This window comes from Carettochelys insculpta, chromosome 21 (assembly GCF_033958435.1).
Source record: "Carettochelys insculpta isolate YL-2023 chromosome 21, ASM3395843v1, whole genome shotgun sequence".
Taxonomy (NCBI): domain Eukaryota; kingdom Metazoa; phylum Chordata; order Testudines; family Carettochelyidae; genus Carettochelys; species Carettochelys insculpta.
Window position 1 is genome coordinate 201,534 of NC_134157.1, and position 16,877 is coordinate 218,410.

The following is a 16,877-nucleotide window of genomic DNA, read 5'->3' on the forward strand; positions in this document are numbered from 1 at the left end:
ACAAGTCAAAGGTTTCTTTGTCTTTCCAACATTGTTGCTGCCTTCAGTGTAGGTACAGAAGGAAAGGAGAAATGATCATGTCAATGTCCCTTATTTTACATGCTCCTCTGGGTGCCAGAAAGATCCTCAGTGAGTCTCAGAGCCAGGCAGCTCATGGCGTACAGCCCATTGAGCAGCTGCCTTTCATGGGAACTGTGACTCTGTTACCTACATGTCCCTTCCTGGTGAATGGCCAGGGATGGTAACTTGACATCTAGCTGGGTGTGGGTCACTCCTTTGTTGCTACTGCAGAGTTAGTCCATGGGTGTTTCTCAAATTCACAACAAAGAAAGAACAAATACAAAGAAAGAGCAAATGTTTTGTCTTCCAAGGTAAGAAATGTACATTTATGAGAGAGAATTTTATCCCTCATTGCTTCCCTTTGTGTGAGTACCCCAGTGGCCTAATGGATAAGGCATTGGCCTTCTAAGCCAAGGATTGTGGGTTCAAGTCCCATCTGGGGTAAAGCACCTCTCTCCCTCCTGTTAGTTGCAAGGCAAAGGTGGGGCTTTCATAAATCAGATAGGGTTCTTGCAGCAGTGGTCCTTTTGAAGTGCAGGAGGCTGCTTTTATGCTATTGAGTTGTTGCATATTGACATCACTGCCTGATTAGCATCTGTTCAGGCTTCCCAAGCTCTGCACCCCATCCGTGGGCTGGACTGACTCTCCCTCAGCAGGAGAACAGCAGGTTTATTAGCTGACAGGACACAGCATCTTACAGAAGAGTCAGTACAGCCGGCAGAGACAGCCAGTCCAATCCGTGTTGGGAAGAGGAGGCCCTGAGGGGCCCCCAGAGCTTTGGCTACCTAGTTATAAATGTGGCTTGACTAACTTTCCCCATCTGTTAAAAAACAGAGATGAATAAAAGAGCAATGGAGAAGCCCCACAAAAAATATTAGAAGCTAAAATTACAAAGTAGCAGCTCAGGCCATACAAAGCTAAAATCACAGAGATCTGCCTCAGGGCAATTCCCAGCAGGGTAATAGATAAGGGAGTGACAATGGTGACTTGCAGGTGGCTGGAAAAAGGAGTGGTGGATGATGGTGGCCGACTGATAAGAGGCCAGTGGCCCGCAAGAGGCAGCAAGGGGAGGCTGCAGACAAGTGGGCAGCTTGTACTGCCCTGGTGATGTAGGTGTGGGCTCTGGGTTCGGGACTGCACTGCGGGAGGCAGGCCCCGTAACTGTGTGTGTGGTAAAGGGCCAAGAGCCCCAGCAAGATGCTTGGTTCTACAGCATATGGGGATGGGATCTGGGTGAAGGGGGTTTGTCTCTTCTTTGCTTAGATACACTGCAACTGTCACTGTAACCTGGGGGTGGGTTATGGTCATTAAACAAGCTGTTTCTATCTCAGACTCTGTGCTTGCGAGGGGGCAGAACCGCCTTACAGGCACTCAGCATGGGGGTGAAATTGTCCCAGGCTACTGGGTGGGGGCTGAAGCTGGTTGGTTGTACCCTTGACAGGAAACCCCCCAGGAGCTGAGCCCAGCCCTTCTGGCAGCACCAGGCATAAATAGAAGGGTTACGTAAGTAAAAGGAAAGGAAGAAGAAAGAGCGTGTTGGTTTGCGGGGGCTGCTGTGCTGGTTTCAGGTTTAAACTGCTGGCTGAGGAGGAGAGTGGGCCAGGCTGGGGGGTGGCTGAGGCAGGGGACAGACCACACCAGCGGCAAATGGTGGCCTGACAACTACTAGCATTTACTGCAGCTAACTCAGTGCAGTGCCAGGTTTGTGGTGGCTGCTGGTGGGGGGGAGGTAGTGGAGATTAGGAGGGGCCCCTCCCTTAGTAAAACAGTGGCTGGCTGAGTGGGAGGAGACAGCAGGAGGGTTTCAGCCACAGCCTCCCTCAGAGCAGCTGAGGTGAACACAGCAACCAATTCCCCTTTGGCTTGGTGCATGGGGAGGGCTTGGAACCAGTGGGGGACATGGGCCAATTTCCGGGAGGTTCCTCTGAAGGTGCGATACTCTTGGTGGAGCTCCAGTGAGCCTCATTCACACAGCATGAGGAAAAGCCCCACACTCAGGTGTGCCTGTGGATAAAAAAGGCCCAGCCCTTGAACAGACAGAGATTTACAGCCAGCCCTCACTGTACCAGGAGGTCCCACTGAGCTTTCAACTCAGACTGCACAGATAACAATTCTGAGTGAGTGTTGCCCATTACACCAGGCAACCTGCAACTTAAGCCTTTTCTGGACAGGCTTGGGAGGCCGGCACCATGTACTCCTTGGCTGGCCAGACTGTCATGTTCACACTCCTTCTGAGAGAGGTCAAGTTACTTCTCCATTGTAACAAAACTCTCACCATTTTCCACTGGTGAATAACAAGGTGGTGGAGCATTTGACTGCAGCTGAAGAGGTCCCAAATGCTCCTTTTCACAGGGTTTCCTTAAAGGAAATATATTTTCATCTCCCTCTCCAGTAAGTGGGGGGTTGCACTAGATGTTTGAAATGGATTTAAATACCGCACGTTTCCCTCTGCAAATGTACCAGCACTGAGCACACGCAACCCTCAGCTGCAGTCAGTTCCCAGCCTGCGAGGCTCAGATTTCTGTTCCATTGATCGCACAGAGGCACAATATGACATGCACAGGCAGGGCCTGCTCACCACAGGCTGTGCTGGGCAGGGGAACCAGAGCCAGCACTGGGGGAGTCAGGAGTCTGACACACAAAGGCCTCATGGTGCAGAACAAGCTCACAGCTCTTTGGCTCCATCACAGTCAGACAGCAGCAGCGGGACCTGTCCCAGACACAGGGACAAGACCGTGGCTCTCAGCAGGCAATATTCACCAGGCTGGGGCAGAGCTGCCAGGAGCCCCAGAAAGGCCCCAAGCCCAGGAGCAGCACAGCCCTACCAGAGAGGAAACTGCAGAAGTGACCAATGCAGCAGCAGAAAAGGCCCCAGTTGCTGAGCTGCAGGCATTGGCCAGAGCCCCTGAAAGCAAGACCTGAGTGAGCCAGGCTAACAGCAGCCCCACTGCCATGGGTCAGAAGGTGGCGCCGAGACTGCAGGGCTGAGACGAGCATGCAGTGACGCCTGCCCCAAAGGCTCATGTATTAGTTAACCTTGGGGCTACCAGAGAGGCTACAGTCCTGGTCTGCAAGATGAGAGGTTTCTTACCTGGGACAGCTGCCTGCCATGTCCCCTGCTGCTCTGCTTGGCCTCAAAAAAGAACCAAAAACAAGAACCAAACAGAACAAGAAAACACGTGCAGAGACTGGAACAACTTAGAGTCCTGAGAGTGAACTAAACCAAACAGTAACTGTGGCAGGACATCCACCCAGCACAGGCTTGTGAAGGAATCACTGCCCAGGCTGCACCTGGGGGAAATGACGAAGAGCACAGAGTGATTGCCAGCAGGAGCTGATTGGGCTGTAAAGGCAGGATGGATGCTAGTAACACAGAGGCTGCTGGGAAATGGCCATCACTTGAAAGGCTGAGGGTTCATAGCCAGTAGAGCCAAATAAAGGGGGAGTTGTAGGAAGCAATGCAGGGGAGGAGCAGTGGGAGCTGGGAGTGAGAAGCCAAGAAGTGCTTGGAGTAGGGTCCCTGCTGGGCTGGAACCAGAGGGAGAGTGGGCCTGGGTTCCCCCAACAGCCCCTGTTGGCGTAGCATAGATTGGGCCTGTGGCAGGGAACAAGTGGACTGCCTGGGTCACTGTAGGAGTGACAGAGAATTGAAGGGCCTTTAGCTCAGAAGATGGGAAATGTGAAGTTATCCAAAAGGCAGCTGAGTTGCAAGCTGGGCATTGGTGGCTTCTGCCAGCAAGAGGTGCTGCCACAGTGAAGAGAAGGGGTGTAGTCACTGGCAGGGGCCTCATCTTGGCAGAGTTAATGCCTGGGCTCAGCCAACCAGTTCCATTCAACTACTTCTTCACACTGAGCAAATGAGCTGAGGAAGAATACCTGCAAGGCCACCAGATGCCCAGGGAGAGCATGAGGAAAAGGGCTTGTCTGGGATTTGAACCCAGGACCTCTCCCACCCAAAGGGAGAATCATACCCCTAGACCAACAAGCCCCCTTCTGAGGAGATGCCTGGGATATGCTCCAGGACCAGGTTTGAACAAACAGCCAGTGCTCTGAGAAGTTCTGCATCAAACTTCTGATTTCCAAGGTCATTTCCAAGGTGTCTTCACAGGTCCAAATCAAGAAACTAACTTCACATTCTGAACAGGTCACAAACCACTCTGAATGGGAGAAAAATGTTGGGAACAACACAAAGTCAAGGAGAGCAGCAAACACACTCTTTGGGGGCAGCATCAGGGAGTTCAACTCAAGACTTTTTGTACTCTGAGCATCACTCGGCCTTGCAAAGCAAACCCGGCTGTGGAGGAAGAACAAACATCACTTCTCACACCCACTGCACCTGACCTCACCTCCCAAACCTTCCCCACACTCCCTCCTGCCTGGAGTGAGACTCACACGCTCTGAGCTGGATGGACTGGTGATGCTGGACTCAGTCCTTCATAGCCCCTTTAACTGCCTGGTCTGTGTGACTCTACCCAGCACAAGCTGAGCTCACCCTGGTGCCTTACAGGATCCGAACACCAGCAAAGTTGGGCAGGCCCACGTGTTGGGGCTGGCAGGGAGTCAGGTGTGGGTTCTTGGTATCCTCTGTGCTGCTGGGCCTGGGCTCTCACAGATTTGCTGAGCTAGATGTGATGGTGCTGTACATGCAACAGGGATGGTTTTATGAACTGCAAAAGTCTGCAGCTTGCTCGTGTTTTGGCAGATGATCATTCAGAGTCTTTCAAATGTGTCATATTCAGCCGCGTGGTGTCTGCACACTTTGTAAATGTGTGTGCAGAGAGGATGTCAGTTACCCTGTGAATTCACAACTAGAGCTATTATCTCCTCTGTTGGCCGGATATTGCTCTACAATCACCACCGACCTTTCCAATCTCTGCATCTCCGTTATTTGTCTCCAGCTGGTTTTTGTAAAGGAAGAATGGACTTTTCTCATCATTCTCGGGGTGTCAGAGAAATGTGTCCCAGCAGCCAGTTGGAATCAGCAGTGAGAAGGGCTGGGGTTGATGTCTGGAGGAGGAGAGAGACAGAGATGGGGCAGGAGATGAAGCAGCTGGAGGGAGGCAAGGAGCGCATGGCAGCAGCCTGCCAAGAATCACAGGTTCCCAAGAAAAGTACAACTGCAGGGCCCATCGGGTAATGGGCAGCACTCAGGGTTCTCATTCCTGCAATCTGCGTTGAAATCTCAGTGGGACCTCGAAGTGCTGGGATGGTTGGCTGCAACTCTCTGGCTCTATCATGGTTGTGCTTCTCCATCCACATGCTTGTTAAGAGAGGGGTTTGGGCCTGATGGCGGATGAATGAGGTGGACTGGAGTTCAGTCTCTGATTGGCTGGTTCACTGACATAGCTGCAATGTGTGGAAGTGCAGAGGAGACCATGACTGCCTTCAGGCCTCCATAAAGACCCAGTGTGGGGCTCCTCCCCCTCACTAAGGCCATGCCTAAATGAGGATGTGGCTGTCAGGGCATCATCACAAGGGGGTAAAGAAAATGGCCAATCCCTCTGTGGGTCTTGCGTTGGAGTCGGAGATAGACCTGGAAGAGACTTTTTCCCAGCTGCTGCTGAGAAGCACGGAAGAACCCAGGGATGGCTGTCCTGGTGGAAGGGGAAATACATTCAGGTACAATGACTGGTTGCAGAGTTCAGACAACAACCTGGCTTCCAGCAGGCAGGGGGGATTTGGGGCTCTCTATGTGTTGCCATGTGCAATGGCACAAGAGAGCACCTTGAATGTCTCCCCTCCCCCTGCAAGGAACGGGAACAGCTCTGACCAGGAGGCTGGATTTGGAAGAGGAAGTCAGGGCCATGAATGAAGTGCAGGGCTGGGATGCAAAACTCAGGATCCCTTCCCCAAATGTACCATCTATCCCGCATCTGACACTGTGTTCTGCTAAAGCTGTCCGGCTGCCTCCAGTGTGAGCTGAGCTCAGGGGCAGTTGGCTCCCTCACTCAGTGTATCCCAAGGCCAAATCAGGGCAGGGCTGGGTGCGGTGCTGTGTCTGAGGCCCTGTGCCCCATTAGCTGTGGGCTTGTTCAACTGCTCAGGAGAGATTCCAATGTCACTCAGCTGATTGGCAGAGCTCTCACCACTGAGGCTTTTGTTTCCATTGGTGGTGCTCACTGGTGCATAGTTCAGAGCATATAAAATGTATTCCACACATGGATGGAAAAGGCTGGAGGGAACATTGTCTGTGGGTGTCCAGCCAGGCCAAGGGAGGGCTGTTCACTGTGTGTTGGACCTCACTGGGAGTTTGGGGAAGGCCAGCTGGGGCGGCTGAGCTAGGTGTGTGGCTGGGTTTGTTGGGTTACATCACAGTGGTTTTCTCTTCTGAGGTGTGGTGCTTTTTGTGAGGGTAACTCTTATCCCCATGACACACCTCATGCAGGAGCCGTTGCTCTTTGTGCCAAGGCATGTGGCTGGGATCCAGGACTCAGGACCCTTTCCCCAAATGTACGTTTTCCCCTCCCACCACACACATCTGACACTGTTCCACTTCAGACTCTGGAGACTTCACTTTCCCTGGCTGGTGCCTCAAACAGCTTGCACATGTGGGGGCTTAGCTCAAGCGGTACCTCCTCCCCTTTCAGGTGAGGCGAGAGTCGGTTCCATGTCCATATTCTCCCACTGCTGGTTTTCCTTTCCCAGGAGCCCAGTGTTGTCAGCCTGCAATTGTCTCTCTCTTCTGCAACGTTGGCCGCCCTCTTACTAAAATCAGCCACGACAAACTTGTTCAACCTAATTTTGTAGTACAGACAGAGTCAGAGGCATTTGAACCAGGCTGAATGGGATTTCTAGGGTGCCACATGAGTCTCTGCTGAAGTGTGGCTGTGTGTGTTTGGCTTAGGTACTGCATTCCTGTTTCTATGACTTCCTCGCTTCCTGGAGAGGGAGTCCTTGAGGCCAGAAGACCTGGCAAGGAAATGAGAAGTAGAGAAAGCCAATGGAGCTGCTGTGTAGGGCTGGTGCCCTTGGGAGAGTGATCCTGCTGCTCCTTCCTGTGTAAGGAGAGCTGTGCAGTGTGGGCTTAGGGCAGGTCGCTGTGAGCTTTGGGAGGCTGGGTCCAGGGATGTCCAACCCTCACCTGCTCTGCTTTCTTCCTCATTGTTTTTTTTTCCTTTCATGAAACTTTAACACTTGAGGGATAGTGGGGAATAATAGCCAAAAAGAGCTGCCGTCACTTGGGCGCTTGATTGCCACTTATTTAACAAATCTGAGCAGAGAAGAATTCCAACCCTCAGACTGCGTCTGCATTAGCAAGTTCTTTCGAAAGATGTTTTGAAAGAAGGGGGCTCTTTTGAAAGAGCCCATGGATCGTCTGCACTCTGAAACCATTCTTTTGGAAGTCAATGGAAAGAATGCAGTGCTCCTTTTGAAATCAGTCTTCCTTCCTGTTTCAGGAAGAGCACCTCCGGGGACGCGCTTCTACATGGCGTTTGGAGTCCGGAAGAACGATCTTCCGCACTCCAAATCACGTGGCCGTATGCAAATGAGGCATGGGGAATTTACATCCATGCCTCATTAACATATTTCAGGCTGTGTATTACCATGCCACTTTCAAAGAAAGTGGTCTGTGTAGAAACGGCCTTTGAAGGGCCTTTCTTTGGGAAGAACAGTTTTCATTTAGGATCCCTGGTGCATTCTTTCGAAAGAGCGGGAGCTGGGTGGCTGCTCTCTTTTGAAAGAGCAGATCACACTTTTGATTCTCTTCTTTGTGTGTGGACACACTCTTTGAAAGAAGCTCTATCGGAAGAGATCTTCTGGAAGAGCTTCTTTCACAAGACCCCTGTAGGGTAGACAGAGCCTCAGTGTGGCAAACTGGCAGCTCCTCCTTCATCCATTTCTTTTCAGCAAAGGATAAAGTACCTCCCAGCATTAGCTCATATCAGGGTGATTATGGGTGAAAGCCAGCTGTGCTGGAGAATGGCTGTTTGGTGTTGAATGGGTTGTGCTACAGATGAGGACAGAGAGAGTCAAATCTGCCTGACTCATGAACTGTTTAGCAAAACTCGCATTGAAAGAGCTTTACTTTCAGCCAACTGGTCAAAAGCCCCAACCTCAAGATGTTTTTCTGCCCCACCTCCTCACTTGGGTGTTCTGGTCTCCCCAAGGAGGCAGGGGTTCAAATCACATTTGTGGCATCAGTTTCATTTTCTACAGGCCAAATTGGCCTCCAGAGGCTCCTGGAAAGAACCAATCTATCAGCCCACTTCCACTTGCTGGCATCTTCTAACCTTGCACCAAACCTTGCTCTGGATTTCTGTTAGAGCAGTACCAAGACAGGCATAACTCAGTCATGAACTTCATGGGGAAGCGATGGTGAACCTGCAGTGTCAGTATGACACTTGGAAGTTGCTGAAGGGGAGAATTGGCCTAGTGAAGTGGTGCGTGTACACAGCAGCCCTTCCTTAGTAATCTCCCCTGGCCCTGATTACCGTGTCCCCTTTTTAGTTAGGGGCAAGTGTCGAGAAGCCACTTGAGGCACCAGCCAGGCAAAGTGATGGCTCTAGAGTCTTGTCACATGGGTGTGTTGAGAGGAATGTGTCGATTTGGGAAAGGGGCCTGAGTCCTGATCCCAGCCACATGGCTTGGCACAAAGAGCAATGGCCCCTGCATGAGGTGTGCCAGAGAGATCAGTGTTACTGCCTCAAAAAGCACCACATTGTTGAAGCAAAAGACTTCTCTGTGTTGAGGCGGCTAACATTCAGCTTTATTGAATTCAACAAGGCAACAGATGAGCCAAACTGGACACCTGTAAAGCCAGGTCCAGCAAGGCTGCTTGATGCAGCTGACTCCAGTATTTTATACCCTCACACAGACAAGTCCAGAGCCAGAAGGAATTAGTGAGAGAAACTAAATATTTTCAGAGAGAAAACTGTTATCAGCCAGGAGGAACAGGTCCTCGGGAGTAAGAGCCCCAAATCCAGAGTTCATTAACGTATTCCACTCAGCTCACCCTCCCTGCCGTTCCCAAATAGGCCAGGAAAAGCTCAAGCTCTTGTGTACGTGCAGAACTAAGAAACAAGAAAAGGCGTCTATCTGAGACGGCTTCCACAACACCGCAGAAAAGAAAACCACTGTGACGTAACCCAGCAAACCCAGCCGCACACCCAGCTCAGCAGCCCCAGCTGACCTTCCCCAAACTCCCAGTGAGGCCCAGCACACAACGAACAGCCCTGCCTTGGACTGGCTGGACACCCACAGACGATGTTCCCTCCAGCCTCTTCCACCCATGTGTGGAATAAATTTTATATGCTCTGAACTATGCACCAATGTGCACCACCTATGGAAACAAAAGCCTCAGTGGTGAGCGCTCTGCTAATCAGCTGGGCAACACTCGAGTCTCTCCGAGCAGTCACACAAGGGCACAGCTGATAGGGAACCCAGCCACAGACACAGCACCGCACCCAGCCCTCCCCTGCCCTGATTTGCCTCGCTGCAGGGCACAAGGGCTCAGCTCCCTGGGATGCGCTGAGTGAGGGAGCTGACTGGTGGAAGGGGTCCGATGCCCTCTCAGCTGTAGGGCAGGTCACCCACATGCCCCTGAGCTCAGCCCATGCTGGAGGCAGCCGGACAGCTGAAGCAGAACACAGTGTCCGATGGGGAGTAGATACGTGTATTTGGGGAAGGGGTCCTGAGTGCTGCATCCCAGCCATGTGCTTCAGCCATGACCCTGACTTCCTCTTCCAGACCCAGCCTCCAGGGCAGAGCTGTTCCCGTTCCCTCCAGGGGGAGGGGAGATGTTCAAGGTGCTCTCCTGTGCCATTGCACATGGCTGAGCACAGAGCGCCCCAGATCCCCCGTGTGCTGGGAGCCAGGCTGCTGGGTGAATTCTGTGGTGCTGAGGACGTCAGACCCTGGGTTAAGATGTTGGACTTGACCCCCAATAGGGTTCCCCTGGGCAGGTTCCAATCCTGCTCACAGTGAGGCCTGTGTTAGCCACACTCCTACCCTGGCAATACAGGCAGGCACTCTGAGCACAGCCTGAGCTTGCCACACAAAGGTGCCTGTGCCTGGGGCAAATGCTGAGGCTGTGATGCAGTTGCTGCTCCAGACACACACTGGCTGCTGCTGTTTGGGGGAGCTCGGAGCAAAGCTCCAGGCAAGTCGGTGCCCCCCTCATGTCGCACTGCGCTCTGCCCCTGAAATGGTGTCCTGCTCTGCTCTGTCTCTGCCCACCCTCCTCTACCTCATCGCCAGGCCCTGCCGCTCTCTGCCTCTTCCTGTCCCTGCCCCACCTCCTACCCTCCGGCCACCTCCTGCTCCCCGCAGGCAGGAAATAGTGACAGGTGCCTTTCTCCATGGCCCTGGTATCTCCACAGACAGGACAGGGCTGGGGGAACCAGAAATGGGGCAGTGGAGCCTTAGGGGATGAGCCAGAGAGTTACTCAGAGTCCTGTCTCGATTCACACAGCGCCCTTATAGAGCATCCGATCTGTGCGTCCCTGGCACTGTGTGTGTCACTGCCGTGTGCAGGAGTCCAGCCTGGGGCTCCTTGTGCTCGGGTCTGTACAGACACAGACAGAAAAGCCGTCCCTGCAGCCGACAGCTTCCAGGCCCAGCTGAGTGACTGCAGCTGCAAACAGACAGGCAGACGGGGAGCAAGGGAAGAAGGAGACAGCCCTGCCCAGCAGTGCAGGCGGGGATCTCCCAGCACCCGCAGCCTCTCTGCTGTACCGCTTGCTGGAAGACCGTGGTGCAGACGGGTTTGAAGGAGGCGGCTGGGAGCTTTGTGGATCTCTGTGGAAAGCTGGTCCTAGGTAGAAGGGCCTGCGAGGGAGAGAGCAGGAAACGTGTGTGTGGCTGGTCCAAGAGGTGATGGAGGCTGGGGTGAGGCTGACAGGAGGTGGGACCTGAATGGGGTAGCAGTTGTGCAGGGCGGTCGCTCATGAAGGGCCAGGTGAGTGCGGAGCTGCAGCCTGTGTTTGAGGAGGTGAGAAGTGGGAGTCAGCGGAGGCTGCAAGGACAGGGGAGCTGTGTGAGCAGCAGGCCAGGAGAATGCCCATTTTCCAAATGCTGTGCTAACGGAGCAGCTGCAAAGGAGCAGAGAGTGTCGGAGGAGACACAAGAGCTGCAAACCCTGCCCAGGGCCGGCCATAGCCCCTGTCTGTACCCGTCCAGCAGGGACACGTGGACAGAGCTGGTGCACGACCCAGCCCCAGAGCGGAGCCTGCCCATGTCCGGACTGTGCAGGTCCCAGGGCAGGGCACTGCAGCTGGGGTTTTGTTCGAAGCAGAAGCAGGGGAAGAGGGAGCTTCGGTCCGGGCTTTGCCCAAGGTCCATGCATCAGGGTTTTCCTTCCACTGCACAGAGGCTGTGGGTGAAGTGGGTTCAGTGGTGACTGGGGAAGTGTTGAAACAGCTCCCCCTCTGCCCCACGCCCTGCCCTCGCCTCCGGCTCTGCCCCTCTCCTGCCCCCACCCCACCTCGTCCTCCAGCAGCGTTGATGGTGACTGCGGTGGGAGTGGAAGCTGGAGGGTGCGAGTGACCCCTAGTGCACCCCCACGTCACTCTGCACTGCACGTTGGTGAGGCCCTGGGACTGGCCATGGGCAGGAAGTCAGAGCAGGGCACAGCAAGGGCTGCCTGGCCTATCAGTGTGTGGGTCTGACAGGCTGAGGGGAGTCCAGGGGACAATCACTAACCCCTGGGCTGCAGGCAGTGAGGGAGCTGGGAGGGACGCCCCACACTTCAGACGAGTTGTTCCCCCCTGGGGAGGAAGGGCTCGGGTGTGCACAGACCCACTGCCAGGTGAAGGGGGGTTGCTGGGTGTTCAGGCCATTACACCCCCAAAAGCTGCAGCTGCCGCTCTGGCCGAGTCCCTGGGAGCAGGAGGAGCGAGTGGGGCCGAGCTTTGGGCTCCAGGCCCTGTGTGTGTCTCTGCGCCACAGGCACTTTCTCCCACCCCCGGGGTTTGTCTCCTCTCTCTGTGCCCAGCCCCAGGTGCTCCCCACTGGCGCTGTTTCAGGAGCTCCCCACACGGCATTTAGTGCAGGCAGGGGCTGTGTTCTGCCTGTGCTGTTGTGCCGGTGGGGAAGTGCCCAGCTCCCAGGGCAGCAGGAGAAAATGGCACTTTCAACAGCCTTTCTCTGGGCACTGCTGAGCAGGGACCCCAGGGGCTCCAGGGCGGGATGGCCACATGGACGCCTGCCTCAGGCCCTGTGGCTGGTGCTCCAGACTGATCTATTGCTCTCAGTGTCAGAGAGGGAGTGTGACATTCATCCTCACAGGCAAGTGTCTGCCCCTTTCCCAGCTGTGCACTGCCCAGCCCGGCCCAGCAGCTGGGACAGACCAGAGCCCCTGAGCCAGCCTCAGAGACAGGCCCTTCCCTCAGAGACAGCTGCCCGTGTCAGTGGCTGCAGCTGAGCCAGGGCTGCCCCCACCTTCCCCCTATGTCTGGCTGGGGCACTGCACCCCGGCTGTGTTTGGGGCCCTGCTCCCCCGAGGAAGCCACAGTGCAGGAGACAGGAGTGAGTGTAGCACTGTTGGGCCAAACCTGCCACCCTGTGTCCCCAGCTGAGCAGCCAGTGGCAGAAAGGTTCCTGGCAGGACTGATGCTGGTGGATATCAAAAGCCCATAGAGGTATCGGGGAGGTGGCTGAGTGGGGAAAGTGATGTACTAATAATCCCTTGTGCTCTGCATGCCTGGGTTCAGATCCCCTCCTCCTTGCACCTTCATAGTCACAGGTTTGCTGAGTCCCAGCCTCAGGGTGTGATGTTGCTTCTGACACACCCCCTCCCTGAGCCTCCTGCTTCCCAGCTCCTCTACTGGGCTCATGCAAAGCACAGACCAACTCTGTGAGGCTGAGCTGAGCTCTGGCTGCCAAGGGTGGGGGTGGGATGATTTATTTGCCTGACAGTGCCCAGCCTGTCTCCAATGTCAGCCCCACAGTGCTCTGCTCACCTCAGTCCCCTGCAGTGCTGCTGCCAGGGCCTCAGCAGGGCCCCAAATGCACCCAGTGCTGCAATGCTCTGGCAAGGAGGGGGCAGCCCTGGCTCAGGTGCAGCCAATGACAGGGGAAGGACACCTCTCCAAGGCTTCCTCTAATATGAATATGGCATTAGGAATATATTACCGACCACCTAACCAGGACAGTGATAGTGATGCTGAAATGTTAAGGGAGATTAGAGAGGCTATCAAAATAAAAAACACAGTAATAATAGGAGATTTCAATTATCCCCATATTGATTGGGTGTATGTCACCTCAGGACGGGATTCAGAGATTAAATTTCTTGATGCCTTAAATGACTGCTTCTTGGAGCAGCTAGTACAGGAACCCACAAGGGGAGAGTCAATTCTCGATCTAGTCTTGACTGGAACGCAGGATCTGGTCCAAGAGGTAACTGTTACTGGACCACTTGGAAATAGTGACCACAATATAATAACTTTTAATATTCCTGTGTTGGGAAGAACACCGCAGCGGTCAAACACTCTGGCATTTAATTTCAAAAAGGGGAATTACACTAAAATGAGGAAGCTAGTTAAACAGAAACTAAAAGGTAGAGTAATTAAACTAAAATCCCTGGAAGCTGCATGGAAACTGTTTAAAGACACCATACTAGAGGCCCAACTTAAATGTATACCCCAAATAAAAAAACACAGTAAGAGACCTAACAAAGAACCACCATGGCTAAACAGCCATGTTAAAAAGGCAGTGAGAGAGAAAAGGGCAGCTTTTAAAAAGTGGAAGTCAAATCCTAGTGAGGAAAATAGAAAGGAACATAAACACTCCCAAATTAAGTGTCATAATGTAATAAGAAAAGCCAAAAAAGATTTTGAGGAACAGCTAGCCAAACATTCAAAAAATGATAGTAAAATGTTTTTTAAATACATTAGAAGCAGGAAGCCTGCTAAAAAAGCAGTGGGGCCCTTGGACGATAAAGATATAAAAGGAGCGATCAAGGAAGACAGTGCCATTGCGGAGCGATTAAATGATTTCTTTGCTTCAGTCTTCACGGCTGAGGATGTTACAGAGGTTCCTAAATCTGAGCCAGCCTTTTTAGGTGACAAGTCTGAGGAACTCACTCAGATTGAAGTGACATTAGAGGAGGTTTTGGAGTTAATTGATAAGCTGAATAGTAACAAGTCTCCAGGACCAGACGGTATTCACCCAAGGGTTCTGAAAGAACTCAAATGTGAAATTGCGGAGTTATTAACAGTGGTTTGTAACCTATCCTTTAAATCCACTTTGGTACCAAATGACTGGAAGATGGCCAATATAACGCCAATATTTAAAAGAGGCTCCAGAGGAGACCCTGGCAATTATAGACCGATAAGTTTAACATCAGTACCAGGCAAATTAGTAGAAACACTAGTAAAGAATAAAATTGCAAGGCACGTAGAAGAGCACGAATTGTTGGGCAAAAGTCAGCATGGTTTCTGCAGAGGGAAGTCGTGTCTAACTAATCTATTAGAATTCTTTGAAGGGGTTAATAAACATGCGGACAAGGGGCACCCAGTGGACATAATATACCTAGATTTCCAGAAAGCCTTTGACACGGTCCCACACCAAAGGCTTTTATGTAAATTAGGTGGTCATGGGATAGGAGGAAAGATCCTTTCATGGATCGGGAATTGGTTAAAAGACAGAAGACAAAGGGTGGGAATAAATGGTAAATTTTCACAATGGAGGAGGGTAACTAGTGGTGTTCCCCAGGGGTCAGTCCTGGGACCGATCCTGTTCAACTTGTTCATCAATGATCTAGAAAATGAGGTAAGCAGTGAGGTGGCAAAGTTTGCAGATGACACCAAGTTGTTCAGGACAGTCAAAACCAAAACAGATTGTGAAGAACTACAAAAAGATCTCAGCAAACTGAGTGCTTGGGCAGCAAAATGGCAAATGAAATTTAATGTGGGTAAGTGTAAGGTAATGCATGTTGGAAAAAATAACCCAAATTACACATACTACATGATGGGGTCAAATTTAGCTACGACAGATCAGGAAAGGGATCTTGGAGTTATAGTGGATAGTTCTCTGAAGACATCCATGCAGTGTGCAGCGGCAGTTAGTAAGGCAAATAGGATGTTAGGAATTATTAAAAAAGGGATCGATAATAAGACAAAAGATATCATACTTCCCCTATATAAAACTATGGTACGCCCACATCTTGAGTACTGCGTGCAGATGTGGTCTCCTCACCTCAAAAAAGATATATTGGCATTAGAAAAGGTTCAGAAAAGGGCGACTAAGATGATTAGGGGCTTGGAACGGGTCCCATATGGGGAGAGGCTAGAGAGACTGGGACTTTTCAGTTTGGAAAAGAGGCGATTGAGGGGCGATATGATAGAGGTATATAAAATCATGAATGGTGTGGAGAAAGTGAATATAGAAAAATTATTTACCTTTTCCCATAATACAAGAACTAGGGGACACCAAATGAAATTGATGGGTAGTAGGTTCAAAACTAATAAAAGGAAATTTTTCTTCACACAGCGCACAGGCAACCTGTGGAACTCCTTGCCCGAGGAGGCTGTGAAGGCCAGGACTCTATTAGGGTTTAAAAAAGAGCTTGATAAATTTTTGCAGGTTAGGTCCATAAATGGCTATTAGCCAGGGGTAAAGTATGGTGCTCTAACCTTCAGAACAAGAGCAGGAGATGGATGGCAGGAGATAAATCACTTGATCATTGTCTTCTGTTCTCCTTCTCTGGGGCACCTGGCATTGGCCACCGTCGGCAGATGGGATGCTGGGCTGGATGGACCTTTGGTCTGACCCAGTATGGCCATTCTTATGTTCTTATGTTCTCTGGTCTCTCCAAGCTCCTGGGCTGGGCAGTGCACAGCTGGGAGAGGAGCAGGTACTTGCCCAGGGGGAATGAATGGTGCCCTGCCCCTGACAGCAATAGATCCAGCCACAGGGTGAGGGGCAGGTCTCCACTCAACTGTGCCACCCTGTGCAGCCCTGAGTTCTTCTGTGCTTCTCAGCAGCTGGGGAAAAGCCTCTTTGGGACTCATCTCCTGCCCCACAGTTAAGAGGCCCCTCTGGGGGAGTGGCTGATTTTCTATCCCATTTTGAGGCTGGCTGCAGAGCACATGCTGCTTTGCAGGGTGGAGCAGCAAGGCCCTGTGATCTTTAGGGAAGTCCTCTGGCCACATGGAGTCCGGGCCCTCCCCTCCTCTTGTGCTGGCCTTGGGTGCTCGGTAGCATAAGGGCATCCCATGAAGGTGTCAGAACTAGCAGCCCCTGCTCCAAGGGCCCAGAGGGGGACAGATGAGTTGTGCTCTAGCCTGGAACTCTTCCTCTCACCTGCTGTCCCCTGACTTTCTTAGCCTGCTCTGGATGGTCCTTCCTTTAAATGCCGTGTGTGCAATAGGAACAGCCTGGCAGCTCCAGGTACAGGCACCACTTGTGTGGCAACCAGGAGAAGCTGTGAAAAACACAACCTCAGTGCTCATGTATCCCTACACAGACTGGTAAGTTCCAGGGTCCCAACCTATTGCAGCCATGTTGGTAAATCAGCCCAGCCAGAGACCTGTCTAGCTCCAGTGGGCCTCACTCATCCAGGAGGAGGAAAAAACACTTCCTCAGGTGCACCTGTGGATAAAGAAGCCCAAGCTTTGGGGAGACAGAGATTTACAGCAACAACACAACCAACAAGGAGGCCACTGAGATTTGAACTCAGATTACAGAGATCAGACTCCTGCTGTTTACACCCCAGGACCTACCAAATGGAACTTCTTGGGGCACCTGTGACTCTTGACAGGCTGGCCCCCTGCACGCCATGCCACCCTCCAACTGTTTCACCTCTCAGGAAACTCCTTCCTGCCCCATTTCTACCACTCTTCTTCCCAAGACATTGAGCCCAGCCTGTCTTGCTGCCG

General features: G+C 52.3%; 2 non-coding genes across 2 annotated transcripts; one reads left to right on the forward strand and one right to left on the reverse strand.

Moving 5' to 3' along the window:
• Positions 1-431: 431 nt before the first annotated feature.
• Positions 432-504, forward strand: TRNAR-UCU (transfer RNA arginine (anticodon UCU)). Its single transcript has one exon. It is a non-coding gene; the product is annotated as a tRNA-Arg (tRNA).
• A 3,472-nt stretch (positions 505-3,976) lies between these two features.
• Positions 3,977-4,048, reverse strand: TRNAP-UGG (transfer RNA proline (anticodon UGG)). Its single transcript has one exon. It is a non-coding gene; the product is annotated as a tRNA-Pro (tRNA).
• Positions 4,049-16,877: the final 12,829 nt, after the last annotated feature.